Source organism: Tachypleus tridentatus, chromosome 2 (genome assembly GCF_004210375.1).
Source record: "Tachypleus tridentatus isolate NWPU-2018 chromosome 2, ASM421037v1, whole genome shotgun sequence".
Lineage (NCBI taxonomy): Eukaryota > Metazoa > Arthropoda > Merostomata > Xiphosura > Limulidae > Tachypleus > Tachypleus tridentatus.
In genome coordinates, this window is record NC_134826.1 from 16470759 (window position 1) to 16495221 (window position 24463).

General features: G+C 33.8%; 1 protein-coding gene and 1 long non-coding RNA gene across 2 annotated transcripts in view; one reads left to right on the forward strand and one right to left on the reverse strand.

Moving 5' to 3' along the window:
• Positions 1 to 6388: 6388 nt before the first annotated feature.
• On the reverse strand, positions 6389 to 9290 carry LOC143238728 (uncharacterized). The gene is made up of 2 exons (XR_013020730.1): positions 9222 to 9290; positions 6389 to 6582 (listed from the first exon to the last, which is right to left on the reverse strand). It is a non-coding gene; the product is annotated as an uncharacterized LOC143238728 (long non-coding RNA).
• Positions 8940 to 24463, forward strand: part of LOC143238701 (SKI family transcriptional corepressor 1 homolog-B-like) — a 154133-nt gene continuing 138609 nt past the window's right edge. Inside the window, exon 1 of the mRNA XM_076479208.1 lies at positions 8940 to 9336. The gene's annotated coding sequence lies outside the window, so the exon portion shown is untranslated. The remainder of the gene's footprint in view (positions 9337 to 24463) is intronic.

Below are 24463 nucleotides of genomic sequence, written 5' to 3' on the forward strand. Positions count from 1 at the left end.
CTACTCTAAAAGCTTTTTCTCAACCAAAGACTTTTTTCTACTCAAAAAAAAGCTCTTTTTTAACACTAAAGCTGTTTTCTATCTATTATAAAGCGATTTTCTACACCAAAGACTGTGTTTACTACTTCTATGAAAACTCTTTTTTTAACACTAAAGCTGTTTTCTATCTCTAATTAATCGCTTTTCTACCAAAGACTGTTTTCTACTTCTAAAATGCTCTTTTCTTAACACTAAAGCAGGTCTCTATCTCTGAAAAAGCACTTTTCTCCACCAATGACTGTAATTTTTACTTCTAAGAAAGCTCGATTCTTAACACTAAAGCTGTTTTCCATCTCTTTTAAAGAGCTTTTCTCAACCAAAGAATGTTTTTTACTTCTAAAAAATCTCTTTTCTTAACCCTAAAGCTGTTTTCTATCTATTATAATGCGATTTTCATCACCAAAGGCTGTGTTTACTTCTTTTATGAAACTCTTTTTTTAACACTAAAGCTGTTTTCTATCTCTTATAAAGAGCTTTTCTCAACCAAAGACTGTTTTTTACTTCTACAAAAACTCTTTTCTTAACACTAAAGCTGTTTTTTATCTATTATAAAGCGATTTTCTACACCAAAGACTGTGTTTACTAGTTCTATGAAAACTCTTTTTTTAACACTAAAGCTGTTTTCTATCTCTTATAAAGCGCATCTCTCCACCATAGCCTATGTTTTCTACTTCTAAAATCTCTTTTCTTAACACTAAAGCTTTTTCGATCTCTTATAAAATGCTTTTTCTCACCAAATAGTGTGTTTTCTACTCTAAAAGCTCTTTTCTTAACACTAAAGCTGATTTCTATCTCAGTATAAAGGCTTTTCTCAACCAAAGACTTTTTTCTACTTCTAAAATGCTCTTTTCTTAACACTAAAGCTGTTTTCTATCTAATATAAAGTTGATTTTCTCTACAAAGACTGTTTTCTACTTCTAAAAAAGCTCTTTTAACACTAAAGCTGTTTTTTATCTCTTATAAAGAGATTTTATACACCAAAGACTGTGTCTTCTACTTCTAACAAAGCTCGATTCTTAATACTAAAGCTGTTTCTATCTCTTTTAAAGAGCTTTTCTGAACCAAAGAATGTTTTTTACTTCTAAAAAAGCTCTTTTCTTAACCCTAAATCTGTTTTCTATCTATTATAATGCGATTTTCATCACCAAAGACTGTGTTTACTTTTATGAAAACTCTTTTTTTTTAACACTAAAGCTGTTTTCTATCTACTATAATGCGATTTTCATCACCAAAGACTGTGTTTACTACTTCTATGAAAACTCTTTTTTTAACACTAAAGCAGTTTTCTATCTCTTATAAAGCGCTTTTCTCCACCAAAGACCGTGTTTTTGGCTTCTAAAAAAATATTTTCTTAACACTAAAGCTGTTTTCTATCTGTAATAAAGCGCTTTTCTCCCCCAAAGACTTTTTTCTACTTCTAAAACAGCTCTTTTCTTAACACTTAAGCTGTTTTCTATCTCTTATAAAGCGCTTTTCTCCAATAAAGACTGTTTTCTACTTCTAAAAAATCTCTTTTCTTAACACTAAAGCTGTTTTTATCTCTGTATAAAGGCTTTACTCCACCAAAGACTGTGTTTTCTACTCTAAAAGCTCTTTTCTTAACACTAAAGCTGTTTTCTATCTCTGAAAAAGGGCTTTTCTCTACCAATGACTGTGGTTTTACTCAAAAAAGCTCTTTTTTAATACTAAAGCTGTTTTCTATCTCTTATAAAGCGCTTTTCTCCACCAAAGACTGTGTTTTCTACTTTTATAAAAAAGCACTTTTCTTAACACTGAAGCTGTTTTCTATCTCTTATAAAGCGCTATTCTCCACCAAAGACTTTTTTCTACTTCTAAAAAAGTTAACGTCGACTGTGTTTTATACTTTTAATACAGCGATTTTCCTTACACAAAGACTTTGTTTTCTATTTCTAATAAAGCACTCTTTTTTAAAACAAAGACTGTGTTATGCTGTCCTTGTCATAGAAATATTTCCTTACGTAACCCAATTAATACGTTTTTCCTACCCGACTAGCTGAATATTCTAAATTATGTTATTTTTGTTAGTAGGTTCCCTTTCATTTCCACTGAATTACTGACGAACTACTTTTCATTTACTCTTCCCTCTTCTGATTAACTCCTTTGCTGGTAGGTTCTTCCTGCACAAAACTACGCACGTATCAAAAGATATCAATGGCCTGTGAAGAATGAACTATCCGGCCGAGTCATAGGAGAAACCGGTTTCGTTCACTCAGCTAGGCGAGGACAGATGGGTGCTCGTTATTCCGGTAGATGCGACTAATTGGTTCCGGAACCATATGCCACTTTTCCGCCTCAGAACGTTGTCTGAATTTAATAGAATCGTGTACAAACGAGACACGCAAAGCGAGTGCATACATGATATACGGGTCTGGGCGTTCGCCACCTATCGCCTCGACTCCTACGTTGGTCATAAATCGTGCATTTCAATTCACCTTGTTATTGTTACTGCCTTTTCTCCTATGGGACGACGACGAGTCGTTTTTCCGTATTCTTCACGTCATGTACACGTCAAATTCCCCGTTCAGCGCCTTTCCTCTCATCATCACAGACCTTCGATGGTCATTTCGTATTATCGCTAACATCAGACAGACTTATTGTTTGATTATAGAATTAAAACCTCACGAACGAAAAAACACGGATTTCAAAGATGTCAAAGAGGACACCTTTTATGGTAAACACGTGCACAGAATACGCATAATATTATTATAATTTTACTTTTACACATTCTAAACTTTAAAAAAAAAACACGTAGAGACAAACTCGAGAATTAGATAATCTTGCACGTACTATTTTGATATATGTGTTCCAAAACTTTATTACATTATTTCTTTACGGTTTTACAAGATCACAAACTGTAAATCCACCAACAGAATATCCACCAGTCGAACTTCACTCTTGGGACGAGTTATTTCTAGTTAAGCCTAATTAGTTTATATATACATAAACTCAATCTAAATTTCTTGGTATTTAGATTTGAAATTATTTTGACTTACAGTAAACATTACAGTAAACATTACAGAAAATAAAGAACTTGTTAAGTAATTTTCTGTCTTCAGAATTTTACAAACAATACAATACATGGAAAACAGAATGTTTTTACGTATGAGGAGTCCAGAAAATACACGCTCTAACAAACTGGTGTGTATAAAATATCATATTTTAATCTTATTGTGACCTGTAACGTGCACGTGCCTTCAAACTGGTCACCACACCTTTTCCAGCCTTTCCTTGAACAGACGTATTTGCAGTTCGGCATTTAATATCGTGAATATTACAAATTTATACAAGAAAACCAGAAATAAATTAAAGCTTTGCTACAAGCGGTAAACTCAACAAATGGACGTATTTTTTTATAAACTTTAGTAAAGTTAGTGTGCCTGAACGTTTCTTTATTTTTGTTTAACCCAGCCTTCAAATATTATCATTACAAATCGTCTAACCCACCGTTGAACCACCGGAATTCTTCAAAGCAAAATGGCTCAGCATGGTCAGGTGGTTAGGACGCTCGACTGGTAATCTGAGGATCACAGATACGAATCCCCATTGTCCGAAACATGCTTGCCCTTTCAGCCGTGGGGGCGTCATAATGTCACGGTCAATACCACTATTCATTGGTAAAAGAGTAGCCCAAGAGTTAGCAGTGAGTTATGATGATTAACTGTCTTCCCTCTAGTCTCACACTGCTAAATTAGAGCCGGCTAGCGCAGATGGTCCTCATGTAGCTTTGCGCAAAATTAAAAAAACACAAACAAACATCAAACAAAGAGCGAAATGCTCAACTAACAAGAATGGGTTTTTTTTTAACCCTTTATAAAATTTATGCCCTGGGATAAACGTATTAATTTTTTGTATGGTGAAAATGAAAATTTTATTATCGGTAAAATGCTTAAGAAATTATCTAATTTACAGTATTATCCTTTGTTTCATTTGCTATAGCCTAGCAGGCGTGAAACTGATCCACGTACAGGAATTAACTGGATACCGCAATGCATTAAGAAGGACATGAAAACTGACACATTTAAACTAATTGACTGCGGTATCATATGCACTTCTAATGTAGTTTAGTCTTGGATGTGCTCGCAGACTACCCTAAGCCTAAGATAATAACGAATACTATGTAATTAACCTGACGTGTGTTTGTCTACTGCTTCCAAGTTTGGAGACGCAACCATTTTATTTAAAAAAAAAACAAAAAAAACCAAAGGCAATTTTCGGCTTTTTGAGGTATCAAATATTCCAACTTCAAAATTAATTTTGTATTGCTTAGAACTTTTGAAGTGTGTTATTCATTCGTAATATCCAAACTCGTTGGAATGAAAATTTGAAAGGTAAGTAGTAAACGCTACAAAGAGAAAAACTAGCCAAAAAAAAAACAAAACCGCATTAGAACTGAAGTTATAACTTATTAATTAAAAAATAAAGATAAAAATTAATTAATATTTAGGTGACATAAATTTGCGGTTGATCCAGCGCTACAAGTACATTGTAATGGAACAAATCAAAATATTGGTTTAATTCTGTTTATCTTCCATGCTTGTCCTTTCAGTCGTGAAGGCGTTATAATGTGACGGTCAATTTGTTTGTCAAATCATCTTGCAAAGATACCCAACGCTATCCGTCCACATCGTCTCGAATTCTGAACTAATAGACAAGAAGAGAGGCAGCTTGTTGACAGTATCTATTCCCGTTTTTGGACGACTCCTGTTTGACTAAATAGTGGAATATGGAAATTATATGGCCTTAAAATGCAGGGCGTAATCCATGAATATTTGGATTCACAGACTGAGCAAGATAATCACGTGACCATGCCCGGTTTACCACGAAAGGCCTGGCCTGGCCAGTTGGTTAGGGCACTCGACTCTTAATCTCAGTTTAGCGAGTTCAAGTCCTCGTCACACCAAACATGCTCACCCTTTTAGTCGTGGGGCGTTATAATGTGACGATCAATCCCACTATTCGTTGGTAAAAGAGTAGCCCAAGAGTTGGTGTGAGTGGTGATGACGTCTTACACTGCTAAATTAGGGAGAGCTATCGCAGATAACCCTCGAGTAGCTTTGAGCAAAATTCAAAACCCTTCTGATCATGCTTCTTAAATAATTATATTTTTAAATATTTATATATATGTATGTATTTATTCATACATTTATCACTTACATGATATTACAAGAAAACTCTATATTACTTTCGACTTTAATTAATGTAACTGATACAAAACGTTTTGATTAACGATCATCTACAACTTAAAAAACAACTCTCATAATCAGAGAACCCGAAGATCTAACTCGACATTTTTGTAGCTTTAGGTTATACGTCATGTTCTAATAGCTATTGTAGGCTTAAACAATAAAGTTTTATTATTGTTCCACCGTTCCGATCACTCGAGGGCTGTGTTCTCGTTCTATTCTACAGTAAGGAGACGTCTACAAATAAAAACAAAAGTAGTCGATCCAATTTACGTGCCGTCAGGGGATGTTACTGTCTATCTTTCCAAATAGTTAGAGGAGCTTCAATAGAATTAGCCATCAAAGAGTTGCTGAGAAACAATGTAACGTGCAATACTGTTGGTTCACTGGAGTGTTTTAGTAAATAAAGTTCATTTTGACAACAAGTCCTTCCATGACCTCGTGCTCGTATTAATGGACGTGCGGTAATTAATGACCCTCGTTAGCGTAACAAACGGTAAAGAGACGATCCCGAGGGGCTCGTGACAGCTTCCATCACAGAGAATTATGCTACTGGCTTAGCTAGTTTCACTATGTAATGTTACATAGTGTATGCGCCACACACTCGGGCTCTGCTCTTCCTGTCGCAAACTTGACACGGGTGGACTTATGCTCTAGTTTAAAGGTAATCCTGAATGTTAAGTCCATTAGTTTCAACCAGTATAGAGTGGAAGAAACTGACCAGCAAGTGACCAACTAGATGATACCTGCCTCTTAACTTTATTGGAAGCCACGAGTAGTTTAAGTGTTAAATTGATTTCTGGATGAGTTAACAAACTGAACGCTCATAGACCGTGTAAATCGATCCCTATGACTAAGTTTATGTTTCTCGTTTACCTACAGAAACAAACCAACAAAAAAATCTTCACAAAAACTCAGAATAGCTCATTTGATATTGATGTGTCACTCTCAGAACGGCGGTTCTAACTACTAGAAAAACTGAGTCAAAAGTTTAGATTTTATAAAGAAACAACTAACTTACAATCAGAATATAAAGAGGCACTTAACGTTTCTTACATTTCTAAAACTTTTATTGGGGGTACCAATCGTTATATTACCAAATTGAAACAGTAACAACATTTATTGTAAGAATAACTTATGTCGTTAATTCTAATGATATTCAGATCAACAGTGTACTTCTGCTATAGCCCTTATTTTTATTACATGTTGACAAACGGAATAAGTCGTACAGCCTCAATATGTACGTCTGAAATATGTTTAATTTTTATTTCTCGTGAAGTTGCTTGAAAACCAGAATCTTTGAAACCTGGCAGAGGAGTCGTGAGTTTCTTGTAGGAAGCTGGTGAAAAAAAAAAAAAAACATTATGACAATATAAAGTATGGAAACGGAAACCTGGTATAATATGACACTTGTATCGTCAGTATTAATCCTGTATGTTAAGTTAATAGTGTAGTGGATTTTGTCAGAAATAGGCTGACGAAACGTGATTTTCAGCTTGTCTAAGGAAAGATCGAACAAGCGAAAACCTTACATTTATCGATAAACAAAAATCATATTATGTTTGAAGCACGAGTAGTGATACAGAACCCCGTCTTAATTAAGAACTGATGTTAAATATATATATCATAATAACTTATATATATATAATATCTAGTAGTTATTAGTTCAAAATATAAATTATAACTTTCGAAGCTTAATATGTCCTAGCCCACATTGCATCATAAACAGGTTATTAAAGTCCCAATGTAACGAAAATAGGTTATAATATATATAACTTCGAATGAAAACTGAACGTGGATTTTTTATAATTATTAGTTTAAGAACTCTATTAACATTATTAATGAAAAAAAATCAGGCTGCGGTACAACACGATTTAGTTGTTACAGTAAAATTATCATTTTTAGAGAGATAATACATTCTATAATTTCAGGGGCTAATATTCTGTTTAACAGATATTAACAATTTAAGCCCAAAGTAATTTCTATTATGTCGTGTATTTTGTGTGTGTATTTTTTTATCTTATTCCATTACTTTAATTTATATTTTAACACGAGATATAATTGGCTAATTCTTGAGAAACGGTAACATGTAATTGTTTCTGTAGTTGTTGATATGGGAGTTCAGATGCTTAGTTGTCTTGGAAATATTAGACGCGAATAGAAGTGATGCTTTGTTGTCTTGACAACAGTCGACAAAGGAAAAGTCGATGTTTTGTTGTGTCGATAACAAAAGTCGTGGACTAATTTCCTTTGACTTCTTGATAAAAAATAGACACAGGAAACCTTAACATTTAGCTATACACGACTGTGTATAAAGTCAAGGAAACTTCAGTATGTTTGGTGGATACACAATATTTGAATCACAAGAGGAATTATTTGTGTGTATGATACTCAGCATTTTAGTAAAAATAGATTTCTATCACTCTGTGAATGGTGTTGCAAACGGAACACAGTGATGTTATTTACTTTAGTTTTCCTTTTGATTTCTTTCTGTTCCCTTAACTTAAAAACAAACAAACTACTTCCTCCGTACCAACCTAACAAAAGTGAGTTTAGGGTATCATTTGTTATAAAATTTAAGACGCGTTTTGTAGATAGAAGAAGGCGTAGGCTCGGCCAGTTGGTTAAGGCGCTCGACTCGTAATCTGAATGTTACGGGTTTGAATCACCGTCACGCTAAATATGCTTGCCCATTGAGATGTAGGGGCGTTATAAAGTTACGGCCAATCCCACTATTCGATGGTAAAAGTGTATCCCAAGAGTTGGCAGTGGGCGGTGATGACTAGCTGCCTTCCCTCTAGTCTTACCCTACTAAATTAGGGGCGGCTATCGCAAATAGCCCTCATGTTGCTTTGCGCTAAATTCGAAAACAAAGAAACAAATTATTGTAAAAGAAGTTATTTTAAAACCGAAAACTCTGTTCAGTTTAACTATATTGTCGTCTTTGGGCTGAAAATCATGTAGCGTTTGTTTGTCGATTTTGGTTAACGCGAAAGGCGCGAATTTCGAAAATAAATCAAGTTAAGTGATTGATATTTTGGCTCTACAAAATTCGCAGATTAACTGAAAGTTTCCACTGCTTCCACTTCCTTTGAACTGATTCCACTGAAATTCTGAAAGAGTCAAATGTAGTTTTATTTTGTTTTTTTGTAATCATAACTTATCATGTCTGAGTGCCCATAGACATTTAACTAATGCATAAATATTAATACAACTACACACTAGCCAGCATTACGTGAACACAGACATCTCGCACAAAACTCTGAAAAGTGTTACTTCTCATGTCCAGTTATCTCTTGTTTTTCTTTTCACTTTTTTTTTCTAAGTGATTCTCATTTACAATTTGAGAAGATAGTTTGTATTCGATTACAACAAGGATTTCAGAATAACAACTTCGTTGTGCGCGTGCATACTTATTTGCATAATAGGCGCGGGGCACGTGGCAACATTACTTAACTAAGTTTGCTCTCAGATCCTTTTCGTGTAATTACAAGCAGCTCAATCGGCCGCCGCTTGCTCTAAGTAATCACGAATCTACAGAGCCAATCGTGGAGCTTCCGAAAACGTCACTCCTCTCGCTCTCGAATGCTAGCATATTGAATGGCAGATTTCAACCAATCAGAACTAGAGTTGAAGCAGTGGCACTCTGTTCCAGCCCTGTGTCGACCCTTATGATCATTAATCGGTCGCTTATTGCCTTAAATTAAATATCTTGTCGAGTGATGACTTGCCGGAATATTTACAAGAGAGGAACAGTGACTTCCATATGGTCGTCTCTTAAAACCGGATCATTCTGACCAGCCTCCTGACGGAGACAAGTAGCTGATCGTCAAGGAGAGAACTTTGGTACTAGTCTGTGACATTTAAAGAACTCCAGAGTTGTTGTTTATTTTTATCTGTCTTTTTTAACAATTTCTCAGGCAATTAATTGTAAAGCGATAAACGTATCTAGAGCGAAAGTTGAATTCATTTTCTTACCTAGTTGTTGTACCTGCCAAGATACCAATATCTCGCTTTTAACCTTCATAAGTCGGACATTCAGCAACGAGCAACAGAGCCGAAGTCGACTTTCACATAGATCGCCCAATATTAGGTATGTCCACACATCGTGAAGGAAGTACGACTCCGCCCCCTGCCCCTGACGTCACAGCTGTAAGTTACATGCATAGGTTTTGTCTTCTGCCTGGATCACAGTAACGCAAGTTTTAAAGCAAAAAACAAAAAAATTAAAACTCGACTTGAAATATCCTCAAAGTAGAGGATATGCATATAATAAGTTGATACCCTCAATTACTGAGTGCTTTAAAACTTAGCTTTTTACACAAAAAAAACACGAAAACTTTTATCAGTAGTTTTTGTTCTTACAGGAGAAACAAATAGGACGAAGTAACATACGGCTATCGAACCAGGGAATAACTGTTATTACAGTGATTGCTATATACAATACATTTAACGATTAGACTTAACGAATACCTTACAATGCTTAGATATAAGTACTCTGGTTTGGATTATTTTTGCAATCGTACCGCTAAATTTTTTTTTCTAGTCAAATATGATAAAGATATATAGATTAATAGAACTTATATGGATATACATACACTTATATCGCGATATTCAGAGACTGTCGTCTTTAAATAAGTTTATATAACTTTGATCTTTTTTAGGTTTCCTGACTAAAAATACGCCGTTTTGCCACTTACGGTATTCAATTTTGAGTATTTAGAATTAATAGTTTATTTTATGAGTACTTTTAAAAATACCATTTATTTGTGTATATTGTATTAAGCATAATATTTTATTCATACATACTTGGTGGCGTTGTCGAAAATATTATCATAATTGAAAAACAAATCTCTAATATAAGTGTATTATTTTTTTCTATTAGCAAAAATATATAATATCGATACTTATTAATTACATCATGAACTTGTTTGGCAATTTATTTAAAAGTTTTATACAACTTTGCAATTAAAACATGTTTTTACACAAATAAGGCGAATAAATAGGACAGATAATGAAAGTTGTGTCAGTAACCATGCAGTTGTAAAAATAATTAGTAAGCTTAATATTATTTATATAATTATTGCGCTGATTGTTTGTTTCAATTTGGTTTTATCTCTTTAAGTCAGGGAGCTACCCTGTAAATGTAGTTTTGTTGCAATACTCATAGTTACTGCTAAAAAGCCCGCAGTCCGGGGGTCTTGATAATGTTAATTTCTCCGTAATGACGAGAAAACCAACTTGTAGAGAAAACGGTAGAAACGTTTGTGAACCTGACGATGACCGAAGATGGTCGAAACGTTGTTCGCTCCTTTACATAGAGTTTTCTATACTCATACCAACCGTTTTTACATATAAATGTTAATATCTGTCTTTCGGTTTTGGTTTCGTAACACTATTTTTATTCCACTGCAAGTAATCCAGCTTCAGATTGTATCGTTGTAAGTCCATAAACTTACTGTTGTCTCACAAGAGGACTCATGGGTAATAATCATATTTAAGATAAAGCAAATTTTATGAATTAGTGTCATTTATGAAAATGTTGAGGCTACGTTTTGTTAGTCGTGAATTTTAGTGATGCAATCTACCAAAGAACAGGCAGTTTATATACTTATATATTTTAAACCTAAAATACACATATAAGATTAATTTCACATAAGGAAATTTTCATTTACATTTAAATTATGATAGACTTTAATAGATTTTTTTCATAATGATATTGTATATATACATAAAACCCCGTTTCAATAAACAAATTAATGCAAGGTACTAAATTTAAAAAAAAAATGCTTTCTGATTTCGCTCTTCCAAATCAGTGATGTACTTTTCCCTTTGTATTTGGGCTGATTTTAGAGGTTAGTATACCAGGCTATGATTCAGAAGGTTCAAGGTTACAACGCTGCCTTGTCTGCAACATGACAATGAAAACGCTTCACTTTTCACCCTTGAGTGCGTTATAAAAGTAACAGCTAATGTCATTATTCGATTGAAAGCAGCCGGGCGAGTGATGGATAGGTAAAAATAACTTGTTTTTTTCCTCTTTGATTTGCATTTCTAAATTAAAGATGTATATGTCTGGACGTTAGGGGTTCTGTCCCGGCTGTTTAGCCCATATGTAACACAATGTTTCATTCAGGTTGAAAATACCAAATAATGTTCCCATGCCCAATGATATATCGTAGAATAACTCCTTTATCACTGAGAATATTTTCATTTTATACGATTTCTCAGCTTAAATTTAAAATAACACCAGTTCATGTGACGTACAATACTCTACTGGGTTTCTTTTGTTCTATTTTTGTGCAAACGAATGTATAGTCATTTCCCACAGTCTCTTGTTCGCTTAGTCTTCAAAATGTAGCCATTTGATGAACAAATAATCTTTTACCATACAAACAAGTAATATATTTAATAGTAGAGTTAGACTTTTCCTTTTACTCATTTCTTTAGCAAATTTTTATAATGCAAATACTAGTTTTTTTAATACATGAGTTGGGCCCGGCATAGCCAGATGGGTTAAGGCATTTGACTCGTAATCTGAGGGTTGTGGGTTCGAATCTCCGTCGCACCAAACATGCTCACCCTTTCAGCCGTGGAGGCGTCAATCCCACTATTCGTTGGTAAAAGAGTATCCCAAGAGTTGACGGTGGGTGGTGATGACTAGCTGCCTTCCTTCTAGTCTTACACTATTAAATTAGGGAGGATTAGCGCAAATAGCCCTTGAGTAGCTTTGCGCGAGCTTCAAAACGTTACATGAGTTGACTGTAACAATGTCGTTATCGTGTTGGCCATTTAATATTCTGCTGAGTATCCAAGTCGGTTATAGCTGAGGACATTCTAGTATTAAAAAATTACTTTATTTAATAAGTACATTCTTACTGACTCGACTTGTTCATATGATCATCTTCGTCAGTTTCTGATCTGATTCTGAGTGCAATAGTTGTTGGACACGAAATCACAACCATGAGTGAAATAATGTTTCACAACACCGAACGGGGTATCTCATAAAACAGTGGTTCCAAAAGTCTTTTCGTGTGACGTTCCCTTGATGCGAATAAAAAAGTTTGAGCCCACCCCCCACATCTATAAAAATGTTATATAATGTGATTTTAGTATGTTCTCACCCCACACACGCTACATTAGCATGGTGATTGAAAACAGTGACACCTTCTTTCGATACACTGCATGATTTAACTAATTCACAATAATTGTTATTGGTTTGTTATTTGTCTATAATTAAAACTGACTTAGCATCTTTGTTTTCCGTCCACAGAGGGCCACGGCTCCTACTTTGGGAAGCACTGTCATAGAATACTAGTTTAATAGGCCGGATCATTAAGTGCTATTCTTATAGAATATAAACTTGTAAGCCAGGCTATAAATTACCCATCTCATAGAATACCAATGCGTATACCGAGGCATTAAGTGTTATTCTCATAAAATAACAGCTTGTGGTTAAGGCATTATGTGCGACTCTCATAAAATACCAGCTTGTATCCGTGCCATTAAGTGTTACGTTCATAAAATATCAACTTGTAAGCTGAGCCTTCACGTGTTTCTCTCATGATACATTCAACTTGCGGGCTAGGTCTTCGATTAGTCATCTTATAGAATATCAGTTCCATTAGGTTTTACTGTCATAGAATATCGGCCTGTAGGATATGACACTAGCTGTTCCAGTTTCACCTTTACTGATACTCAACAGTACGGATCAATCACGTTTTAATTTTGTTCGTTTTGTCTCTCATTTCAGTAAATCTATTTCCGACCGTGGAGGGAAGGTATTAAACTGAAAGACTAACAACTTTTGAGAATTTGAATAAGTAACGTAGATTTCAACTTTTACCCATATAACATTTAGTGTATTATTTTATAGAAAGAAACAACAGAGATGGCGACATCTATACACTAAACGTGAATGACACGAACTGCTCACTCGTAGTGGTTAGCGTGTTAGTCTGATACGTGATACTGCTTAGCTCACGCGCTCAATTCTACATTACCTAGACAAGCATAAAGCTCGTTGTAAACTAATAAATTAATAATTCGATATATTTATATAAATTATAATGAAAACTTAAAACCGGCTGAGCTATAACGAATCTTCAGTAAAATAAAAAATGGACTACAAGCGGCAAACGTAATTAATTTGTTTTAACACTTAGTAAGTCTAAAATTACGTATGCTCAAAATGTACACTTCTCTTATAAATAAATATACATGAAAAAGTTGATAAAAGATAGCAGACGAACAAACTTCCATAGCGTCACGTTGTCTGTCACCTGACACATTTGGTTTAAGTTCTCAAAAAAAACACACAAAAAAAACAATTTATAAATAAATATATTCATAACCTATATGAATTATACATTTCACACACGTATAAGACGAACTCTCTTTGATTCAAGAGATTTGATATGAATGAATGTTAAAGTTAATACTTTATTATAATACTCAAACTTTTCTGTTCTGAAAATGTGCGCGCTTCATACTATTTAAATACGCACGCACACGAAATTCATGTCAACGAACTTTAACAAAAGGCGGATATAAATATCCTTCAGTAAGTATGTTGTACAACATCTTAAAATCGTATCAAACATTTTAAAAAAGGTCTAACATTAAGTCGTAGGATAACGTTATAAGTTTATTTATAGATTGCATTAAGGATGCTAAAGTTTAGCCCTAACTAAACCAAAGCAAAAAACATACATAAGTCACAGCATTAAATACATTTCTGTTGAATACAGGCCTAGCTAACTAGTGTTAGGCCTAAGACTAGTAGACGCAAAAAATTTCGAAAGCATTTTTTGTTGTTATTCTAGAAACTCTGTATTTCAAGAAGTACTGTTACAATAAAGGTATTAATTTGAACATAATTGTTTTACAGGTCTCTACTAGTCATACAATAATGTCTAGTGTCTAAGCTATTACAAATACTAATCAATAGTCAGGGCTCTAACGTAACGTATAACGTGTAACGTATTTCTTGTGCCTATTACATACATTCTCTCCTGGGTTTGGTAATTATTAATATCAGCACGAACTGAGTTTTTCAGTTGAACGTTTTTTCATCTCATAATCTCTTATTTAACCACTATTTTCTCTAACGTGGCAGAACAAACCATATTGACTTTATAATAATAACAATAATAAATATATATTTTCGACTGAAGAGTCACTTTTTTTTTTTGAATTTCGCACAAAGCTACTCGAGGGCTATCTGTGCTAGCCGTCCCTAATTTAACAGTGTAAGACTAGAGGGAAGGCAGCTAGTCATCATCACCCACCGCCAACTCTTGGGCTACTCTTTTACCAACGAATAATGGGATTGACCATCACATTATAACGCCCCCACGGCTAAAAGGGCGAGCATGTTTGGCGTGACGGGGATGCAAACCCGACCCCTCAGATTACGCGTCGCACGCCTTAACACGCTTGGCCATGCCGGGTAGGCTGAAGAGTCATGGACAAGTAGTGAAAAACAGTAAATATGTAACCTGTCAGTTTAATAACCGATAATTATGAGAGAAAATATAAACCGTTAAAAAAAAGAAACTTACGTTATACTAAGCAATTTTTTTTTTTTAGTTAAGCTCATAAGAAAAAAAATGTTGGCTTATTCTAATAGGCTAAGGTATCGATATGATACTGTTTCACAGATGAAGAGTAGTTTGTTCTGCTGAGCGAAGCGCATATGCAGACCGATCAATCGACTACTCAAACATTACATTTGAGTCGGTGAAGAATGTGTAAATATTTCCACTGACGTACTGTAAGCGCTACACGAAATGGTCTTGAATTGGCTAAGCCTTTCAAACCGTTCTTAATTTGCAATGACGTACAGCCGCTAGACACGTGTTAAGGGGTAGAAAAAACCTCTTTATTTATTTAATAACTATTAGTATATTGATATCCTACGCTACTTTTCTGTAATCCTGCAGAGTGACACAATAACCTTAGTATGTTCTTTCTTCGAGTTTGTATCTTCGGGTGAGGCTTGGCCTAGTGACCACGTAGTGGACTGTGAGTCCGAGAATACATCGATCGCTTTCCTAAGCCTCAAAAAGTTTGGGGTCGGGGTGCTTTGTAAGAGTGACGGTCAAAGCTACTATTCGATTAAAATAGCCAAGGGCTAACATTTTTCACAGCCCCTCCCCCCAGTCGCACAGCGGCATGTCTGCGAACGTACAAAGCCAGAAATCGGGTTTCGATATCCCTTGTGGGCAGATCACAAATAGCTCATAGTGAAGCTTTGTGCTTAATTTCTAGCAAACAAATAAATTCCTCTAATTTATCAGTTTAAAACTGGGAACGGCTAGTGCACATAACCCATATTGGGAACGGCTAGTGCACATAACCCATATTAGTAACGACTAGTGCACATAACCCATGTGTAATTTCAGAGAATATCCAAAACACACAATTGGTCAACCTGGTATACTCGTTACTTATATTATTATTCATAATGCTTCGGATAATAATGTATTAGTTACTGTAACCTCTTATTAAACACTAGATGTCATAAAGTAAAAACTAGTTATAACATTAACCACCTACTGGTCAAGAGTTGTTTAACATGAATTATTGATTTGATCACTTATTAAACACTAGATGTCATAAAGTAAAACTAGTTATAACATTAACCATCTATTAATCAAGAGTTGTTTTAACATGAATTATTGATTTGATCACTTATTAAACACTATATGTCATAAAGTAATAACTAGTTATAACATTAACCACCTACTGATCAAGAGTTGTTTTAACATGAATTATTGATTTGATCACTTATTAAACACTAGATGTCATAAAGTAATAACTAGTTATAACATTAACCATCTATTAATCAAGAGTTGTTTTAACATGAATTATTGATTTGATCACTTATTAAACACTAGATGTCATAAAGGAAAAACTAGTTATAACATTAACCATCTATTAATTAAGAGTTGTTTTAACATGAATTATTGATTTGATCACTTATTAAACACTATATGTCATAAAATAATAACTAGTTATAACATTAACCACCTATTAATCAAGAGTTGTTTTAACATGAATTATTGATTTGATCACTTATTAAACACTAGATGTCATAAAGTAATAACTAGTTATAACATTAACCACCTACTGATCAAGAGTTGTTTTAACATGAAGTATTGATTTGATCACTTATTAAACACTAGATGTCATAAAGTAATAACTAGTTATAACATTAACCACCTATTAATCAAGAGTTGTTTTAACATGAATTATTGATTTGATCACTTATTAAACACAAGATGTCATAAAGTAATAACTAGTTATAACATTAACCATCTATTAATCAAGAGTTGTTTTGACATGAATTATTGATTTGATCACTTATTAAACACTATATGTCATAAAGTAATAACTAGTTATAACATTAACCACCTACTGATCAAGAGTTGTTTTAACATGAAGTATTGATTTGATCACTTATTAAACACTAGATGTCATAAAGTAATAACTAGTTATAACATTAACCACCTATTAATCAAGAGTTGTTTTAACATGAATTATTGATTTGATCACTTATTAAACACTATATGTCATAAAGTAATAACTAGTTATAACATTAACCACCTACTGGTCAAGAGTTGTTTCAACATGAATTATTGATTTGATCACTTATTAAACACTAGATGTCATAAAGTAAAAACTAGTTATAACATTAACCATCTATTAATCAAGAGTTGTTTTAACATGAATTATTGATTTGATCACTTATTAAACACTAGATGTCATAAAGTAATAACTAGTTATAACATTAACCACCTATTAATCAAGAGTTGTTTTAACATGAATTATTGATTTGATCACTTATTAAACACTAGATGTCATAAAGTAAAAACTAGTTATAACATTAACCATCTATTAATCAAGAGTTGTTTTAACATGAATTATTGATTTGATCACTTATTAAACACTATATGTCATAAAGTAATAACTAGTTATAACATTAACCACCTACTGATCAAGAGTTGTTTTAACATGAATTATTGATTTGATCACTTATTAAACACTAGATGTCATAAAGTAATAACTAGTTATAACATTAACCACCTATTAATCAAGAGTTGTTTTAACATGAATTATTGATTTGATCACTTATTAAACACTAGATGTCATAAAGTAAAAACTAGTTATAACATTAACCATCTATTAATCAAGAGTTGTTTTAACATGAATTATTGATTTGATCACTTATTAAACACTATATGTCATAAAGTAATAACTAGTTATAACATTAACCACCTACTGATCAAGAGTTGTTTTAACATGAATTATTGATTTGATCACTTATTAAACACTAGATGTCATAAAGTAATAACTAGTTATAACATTAACCACCTATTAATCAAGAGTTGTTTTAACATGAATTATTGATTTGATCACTTATTAAACACTAGATGTCATAAAGTAATAACTAGTTATAATATTAACCATCTATTAATCAAGGTATGAACTAGTCATGTAGTCACTTATTAAACAGCAGTTGTTCGCGTTGTTATTTTGTCAGCCTTTTATCAAAATCGTGGAACATATTTTATTGAATGGACACAATAAATCTTTCTAAAGCTGCCTTACTAAAGAAACAAAACTAAACAAAAACTCAACATACTAAGAAACGAAATAAACACAGCCATAAAACTATGCTCACCAGATAAAATTAACGATGAATTAGACAAAATAAAACAATACTTCATCAACATCAATAAGTTTCCTCCACAAACCGCAGAAAACATTATACACACACACCTAGACAAAAAGCAAAATTAACCAACAAAAGTAAATATATCTCACGAATCAAAAAATCACGAACCATATACTGCTGTATACCATATATTCCTGACATCAGCAAACAAATAACCAACATTTGGCAAAAATTAGTAACAAAATATGACATTCCAGTTAATACCAAATTTATTCAAAAACCAGGCACAAAACTGAGGTCTATACTATGTAAAAACTACACTGACAAACACCACAACAACGTTATTTATAAAATACAATGTGATAATTGCCACGACTTCTATATTGGAGAAACAAGTAGAAAAATGGAAACCAGATTCAAAGAAGATAAAAAGTCACCTTCACACGTTTTCGAACACTGCAAGTCAAATAAACACAACATAACCATAGAAAACACTCAAATACTAAATAAAGAAACAAACATAAACAAACGCAAAATTAAAGAAGCCTTACTTATACAACAACTTAAACCCAAAATAAACCAATATAAAGGAACGCCTTTATACCTATATTAATATAATAAAATAAATAAAATTATATATTCAAACATCTAATACCGCCCTCTACATTCCGACACTCCGTTACACAACCCCATTCAAACATGTGGTCAGCTTCCGGTCAGTTTCCTCTTTCTTTGTGAACCTGACGATGACCGAAGAAGGTCGAAACGTTGTTCGCTCTTCTATGTAAAATATTTTCTCAACCCAAACGAGCCGTTTTTGCATATATATTTCTCTACAAGTGGGTTTCTCGACATTACTGAGCTAACAGAGTCGTTCCGTTTAGGGTAACGCCTTCACTTCGCATCTGGCTCACTCGGGTGAAATTCTGTGTGAACTCAATATAAGTTTTTAATTGTCTAACTCTTACGTTAATGTTCGTTTTTCTTTTTCGGAAAGGCACAAATAATTCTGAAAAAGGAAGTAAGTGAAAGGATGGCTGATATCAATCCTTTAAAAACGATGGAGACAATATAGTAGAGATGGCATTTGTATCTTCCTTACATGATATCCCAGACACGCAATGTGGTAGAATGTTAACAGAGAAAAATAGGATGAACTTAACTCAGTTGTGATTAAATAGTTGTATGTATATTACTACATGTTCATTTTTGTGATTCTTAATTTCTGGTTTCCAATGTTTTCATAGGATTTTATATTGGTCATTCTTACACTGCATACTTTATTGGGGAATCGTTTCTCTTTACTTGTTTTTTAATGCAGTGTTTCAATAGACTCAGGAAGGTTGTATTTATAAAGGAATTCTAAATACAATGAGGTTCCACCTGTTTTATATGTTTTATTCATTATTGAAAGGCAATTCTTGTTTCACCCTATACTTAAGCTTTTCAAAGGAAAACAGTAGGTATGTAAAAAGCTAACATTAAGGGGTAATGATAATATCGTTTACACAACAATTTGGTGTGTTTTTTATCACTACTAGTTATTAATAATACTTACAAAAGCAAATACTTCATTTGGAACTTTGTTACTTCAGTGATTTGGGTTAACACTACTTTTTGGTTTTCCAGTTACCATGTAATAATAAAAAAATGAAAGAACAAGAAATTCAAACATTATTTTTGCTATGATATTTACAGACGTTTCCTGAACTTGATATACCATTATTACATATACATTGTTATAAAAATAAACACTGTACGGAATTGTTGAGATCTGATGACCTATTATGAAGATATTTACAGATGTTCCCTGAACTTGATATCCCATTATTACATATACATTGTTATAAAAATAAACACTGTACGGAATTGTTGAAATCTGATGACCTATTATGAAGATATTTACGGACGTTCCCTGAACTTGATATCCCATTATTACATATATATTGTTATAAAAATAAACACTGTACGGAATTGTTGAGATCTGATGACCTATTGGGAAGATATTTATAGACGTTCCCTGAACTTGATATCCCATTATTACATATACATTGTTATATAAAAAAATAACGTACGGAATTGTTGAGATCTGATGACCTATTGTGAAGATATTTAAAATACTGTTTTGATGAATATTCCAAGCCATCCCTGCGTAGGCAGTGTTCCTGTCTGCGTGTCAGTAATGACAGTAAAACTGTCAGGTTTTTAACTTTCAGTGTCAATAAGGAACGTCCAAATTGTCTTTGGAGGAGAGAACAGAAGTTAGACAATAGATATTTAGAGTCGCTAATGACGTAACGCTATATCCTTCATCTTTATGTGATTCAGTTCATTACTTCCACATATATCGCTGGACTAATTTCATTGGCGTATTTTTGTGACTCAAATGTTCATCTTTTGTTTTCGTCAAAAATGATGATGAGTGGACAATGACAATAACGATTTGAGAAAGAAATTGGAATAACTGATTGAGACTTGACGAAAGTCGTTTTTCTTAGTATTAAAACTATTGAATATATAACATAATCTAATCAGTATGATAAGCCCTTATCCCTCTGACAGAATATCCATGTATTTTCCTTTACTTAACGAAGAAGGAAATATATAGGAATAGACAGCGACTGCCGTACGTAGAGAGGTAACAATACTGGAGTATTACGCGAAAAAACTTAGATCCCCAAAAAGACACAAAATATACACTTTGTTATATGTACGTTTCTCTGAAGATTCATTGGAACAGTATAACGCTATTACACAAGATATCCATACATATCGCTATGTTTGTGGACTAACAGACGACAAACATCTAGGATGTACACTGAGTTATTCATTGAGTTATAGGCCTACTAAGTGTTTCGTCGAATCTCGTCGACTTAATCAAGACAATAGCTACCTAAAATACAATGACTGATACTAACCTACAATTAATATGACATTTTTGTCAACAGAATTGAGACGATGACTTAAAACGCGATGACTGAATTAAAACTGCCTTAATGGCGTACAACGCAATAGTTTTCAACTGATTCAGTTAACTAAACGTTAACACTTCAGATCCGTTCCAAAGGTTAATTATGTTAAAAGTGGATGAAATTTAAATTGAACACAAAATATGTCGTTTCCCTAAAAATGACTCTAAAAATTAAACTGGCCAGAGTGAACCTCGACATTTTCGTAACTGTTCTGAGGATAAAAACGCATAGAATTATTTCAACCTAGCAGTATTTTCAGGCAGTCATGAGAGAAGGCTGAAATAGGTTTCAGATATTCGTTGAATTTCAAGTGTTAATATATTTATTCTTCCCAACATGTACACCAACTACATCTAATGAGGCGTTCTCGTGAACCTAGCTCGAGCATATTTGATTCACGCCCATTCACACACGTTTAATGTACTAATATTCTACACGTTGCTTAACGCAAACGCTAGTTCTTCTGATTATATAATGTCATGGTTGCTACTTCCTTCAATGAATGTTTCTAGTAGTTCTCTACTATTAAATTGTTCGTATGAAGACCCAACTATTTTAAAGGAATGTTTCTTGTAGTTCTCTACTACTAAACTGTTCATCTGAAGACCCAACTACTTTCAAGGAATGTTTCTAGTAGTTCTCTACTACTAAACTGTTCGTATGAAGACCCAACTACTTTCAAGGAATGTTTCTAGTAGTTTTCTACTACTAAACTGTTCGTATGAAGACCCAACTACTTTCAAGGAATGTTTCTAGTAGTTCTCTACTACTAAACTGTTCGTATGAAGACCCAACTACTTTCAAGGAATGTTTCTAGTAGTTTTCTACTACTAAACTGTTCATCTGAAGACCCAACTACTTTAAGGGAATGTTTCTAGTAGTTCTCTACTACTAAACTGTTCATCTGAAGACCCAACTACTTTCAAGGAATGTTTCTAGTAGTTCTCTACTACTAAACTGTTTGTATGAAGTCTCTACTACTTTCAAGGAATGTTTCTAGTAGTTCTCTACTACTAAACTGTTTGTATGAAGATTCTATTACTTTCAAGAAGTGATTCTGTGTTTCTAAGAGTTCTCTATTACTAAACTCTTCGCATGACTCTAATACTTTCAAGAAACGTCTCTAGGAACTCACTGATAGTTTTAAGTCCAATGCTGTCTTAATTGGACTGTTCCTAGGAGCTCATTTCTTATTTTAAGGATTGTTGCTAGAAGTTTTATGTTTAGTTCAACGACTTTTTCAAGGAGGTTTCTACTTCAGGGTTGCATTTATAAATCCATTACGATCTTCAAAAACCTGTCTAGGAGTTCTTTGCCACAGAACGTTTTATAAAAGAGTTTGGGTTTCTAGTAGGTATTTACCTCAGAGATGTCCACAGAGTGGCTCTCTCCAACACACAAAAACAGCTTTAAGACCTTTGTAACAAAAGGGGTAAAGAACATAAATAATTTCGTGATACTAAAAGATATAGTTGTTTCAAAGATTTCAATTTTTTATATTCCATACTATTATTATTATTATTACTATTATAAATTATGTATTTATACGTCTTAACAGACCTAAAATATTTTAAACTGACAAAAATAGACAGGATTACCTCACTTAAGGCTCTCAGTAGCACAGCGGCATGCCTGTGGACACACACTGCTAGAAATCGGGTTTCGATACCTGTGGTGAGCATAGCACAGAGAGCCCATTGTGCAGCTTTGTGCTTAACTCTAAAAAACAAACAGTTAAGTGTTTCCTGCCTTACATCCTTTTGGGAAATCGCTGAGTGACTCAGTTTTTTTTTACAACGCTAAAATCAGGGGTTCGAATCCCCTTGGTAGAGACAGCAGATAACCCGATGTGGCTTTGTAATAAGAAAAGCACACTCACTCTCTTTTTCACAAAATTCAGTTCTTTACAATTTCTTTGAAACAATCGTTCAGTGATATAAAACATCTGTGTTTCCAACAGCTCTCTCTGATCTGACGAGAGAGTCTGAAATATCTCAGAATATTGATATCAGTATGTTCTTTGTAGTGTCGACCACTACGGTATGCTCTGATCATGGTACAATATAGCCACTTTCGTCTAAAGAGAAATAAAAATTCATGTTAAAAGGTTATTCGTTCACTCACAATCTGTGATCGTATAACAAATCCGTATGGTGGCAAGGCCTGGCATGGCCTAGCGCGTTAAGGCGTGCGACTCGTAATCTGAGGGTCGCGTATTCGCATCCCGGTCGCGCCAAACATACTCGCCCTTTCAGTTGTGGAGGCGTTATAATGTGACGGTCAATCCCACTATTCGTTGGTAAAAGAATAGCCCAAGAGTTGGCGGTGGGTGGTGATGACTAGCTGCCTTCCCTCTAGTCTTACACTACTAAATTAGGGACGGCTAGCACAGATAGCCCTCGAGTAGCTTTGTGCGAAATTCCAAAAAAGCAAACCAAACCGTATGGTGGCGAAAAAGTTTAATAATCATGTACTTTAAATTCCAGATTCTTATCTATAAAAAAATTGAATTTTGGCTGAAAAGAGCGCGAAAGTATGTAGAAGGACTCAGATACTATAGAACATCTGTTACCGATAATCAAACACCCACTACACCATTACACCGTTGAAGTGAAATAATGTATTTTAACTCTGAATTTATAATAATTTCAACCGATTATTTCATATTTTATTGAGATTTTTAACACCGATATATCAAATAAAAATGATCAAGCCGAGATTGTATCTGTAATAACTGAACGAATATCAATACAAAGATACCATAACGGTTCAGGAGTTTACTCATGGAAAAAAAAGGCCTTTGTCTTCTTACTACAGCAGGCTTCAACTGCTAACAAGTCGTACCAAACGTCAATGGTTACGTGTCACTTATTATCTGCTTAAAATATTACTGTTTAGAGGTTAGTTTCAGGTTCCACGTTTTAAGGTGAAATGTTTGGTGCCTCAGAGATAAAAGAGCCCAGATAGCCCCTTTGGTTTAGCTTTAGGCTTTGCAACAACCTTTCTGTATCATGTTACCTGTTGCTACGATGCTGGAGTCATTGAAGTGACCATGGCAAATAACAGGTAGTAAGTAATTTCTTCTGTAGATTTCCTCTTATATGATACGATATTCAACATTTGAAAACCAACCGTCTTCTTTCAAACTATTTTAACGATTCTACTGCGATGACATCTTTAAAAAAAGGTGTTAATACACAACCTTGGTTCGAAAGTATATTTGGTTTCACATCGTACTAAAACCATACCTGAATGTGATGTGTTTATTACAAATCTCCTGTTAAGTTATTACCATAAAATCTCAATTAACTGAAGTAATTTTTTGGTTTTCATTTAGATTGCAGTATCATATCCCACGTTCTTAGTATGTACCTGCCTCAGGTGCGACTTACATCCCACGTTCCTAGTATGTACCTGTCTCAGGTGCGACTTACATTCCACGTTATTAGTATGTATCTGCCTTAGGTGCGACTTACATCCCACGTTCTTAGTATGTACCTGTCTCAGGTGCGACTTACATCCCACGTTCTTAGTATGTACCTGCCTCAGGTGCGACTTACCACTTA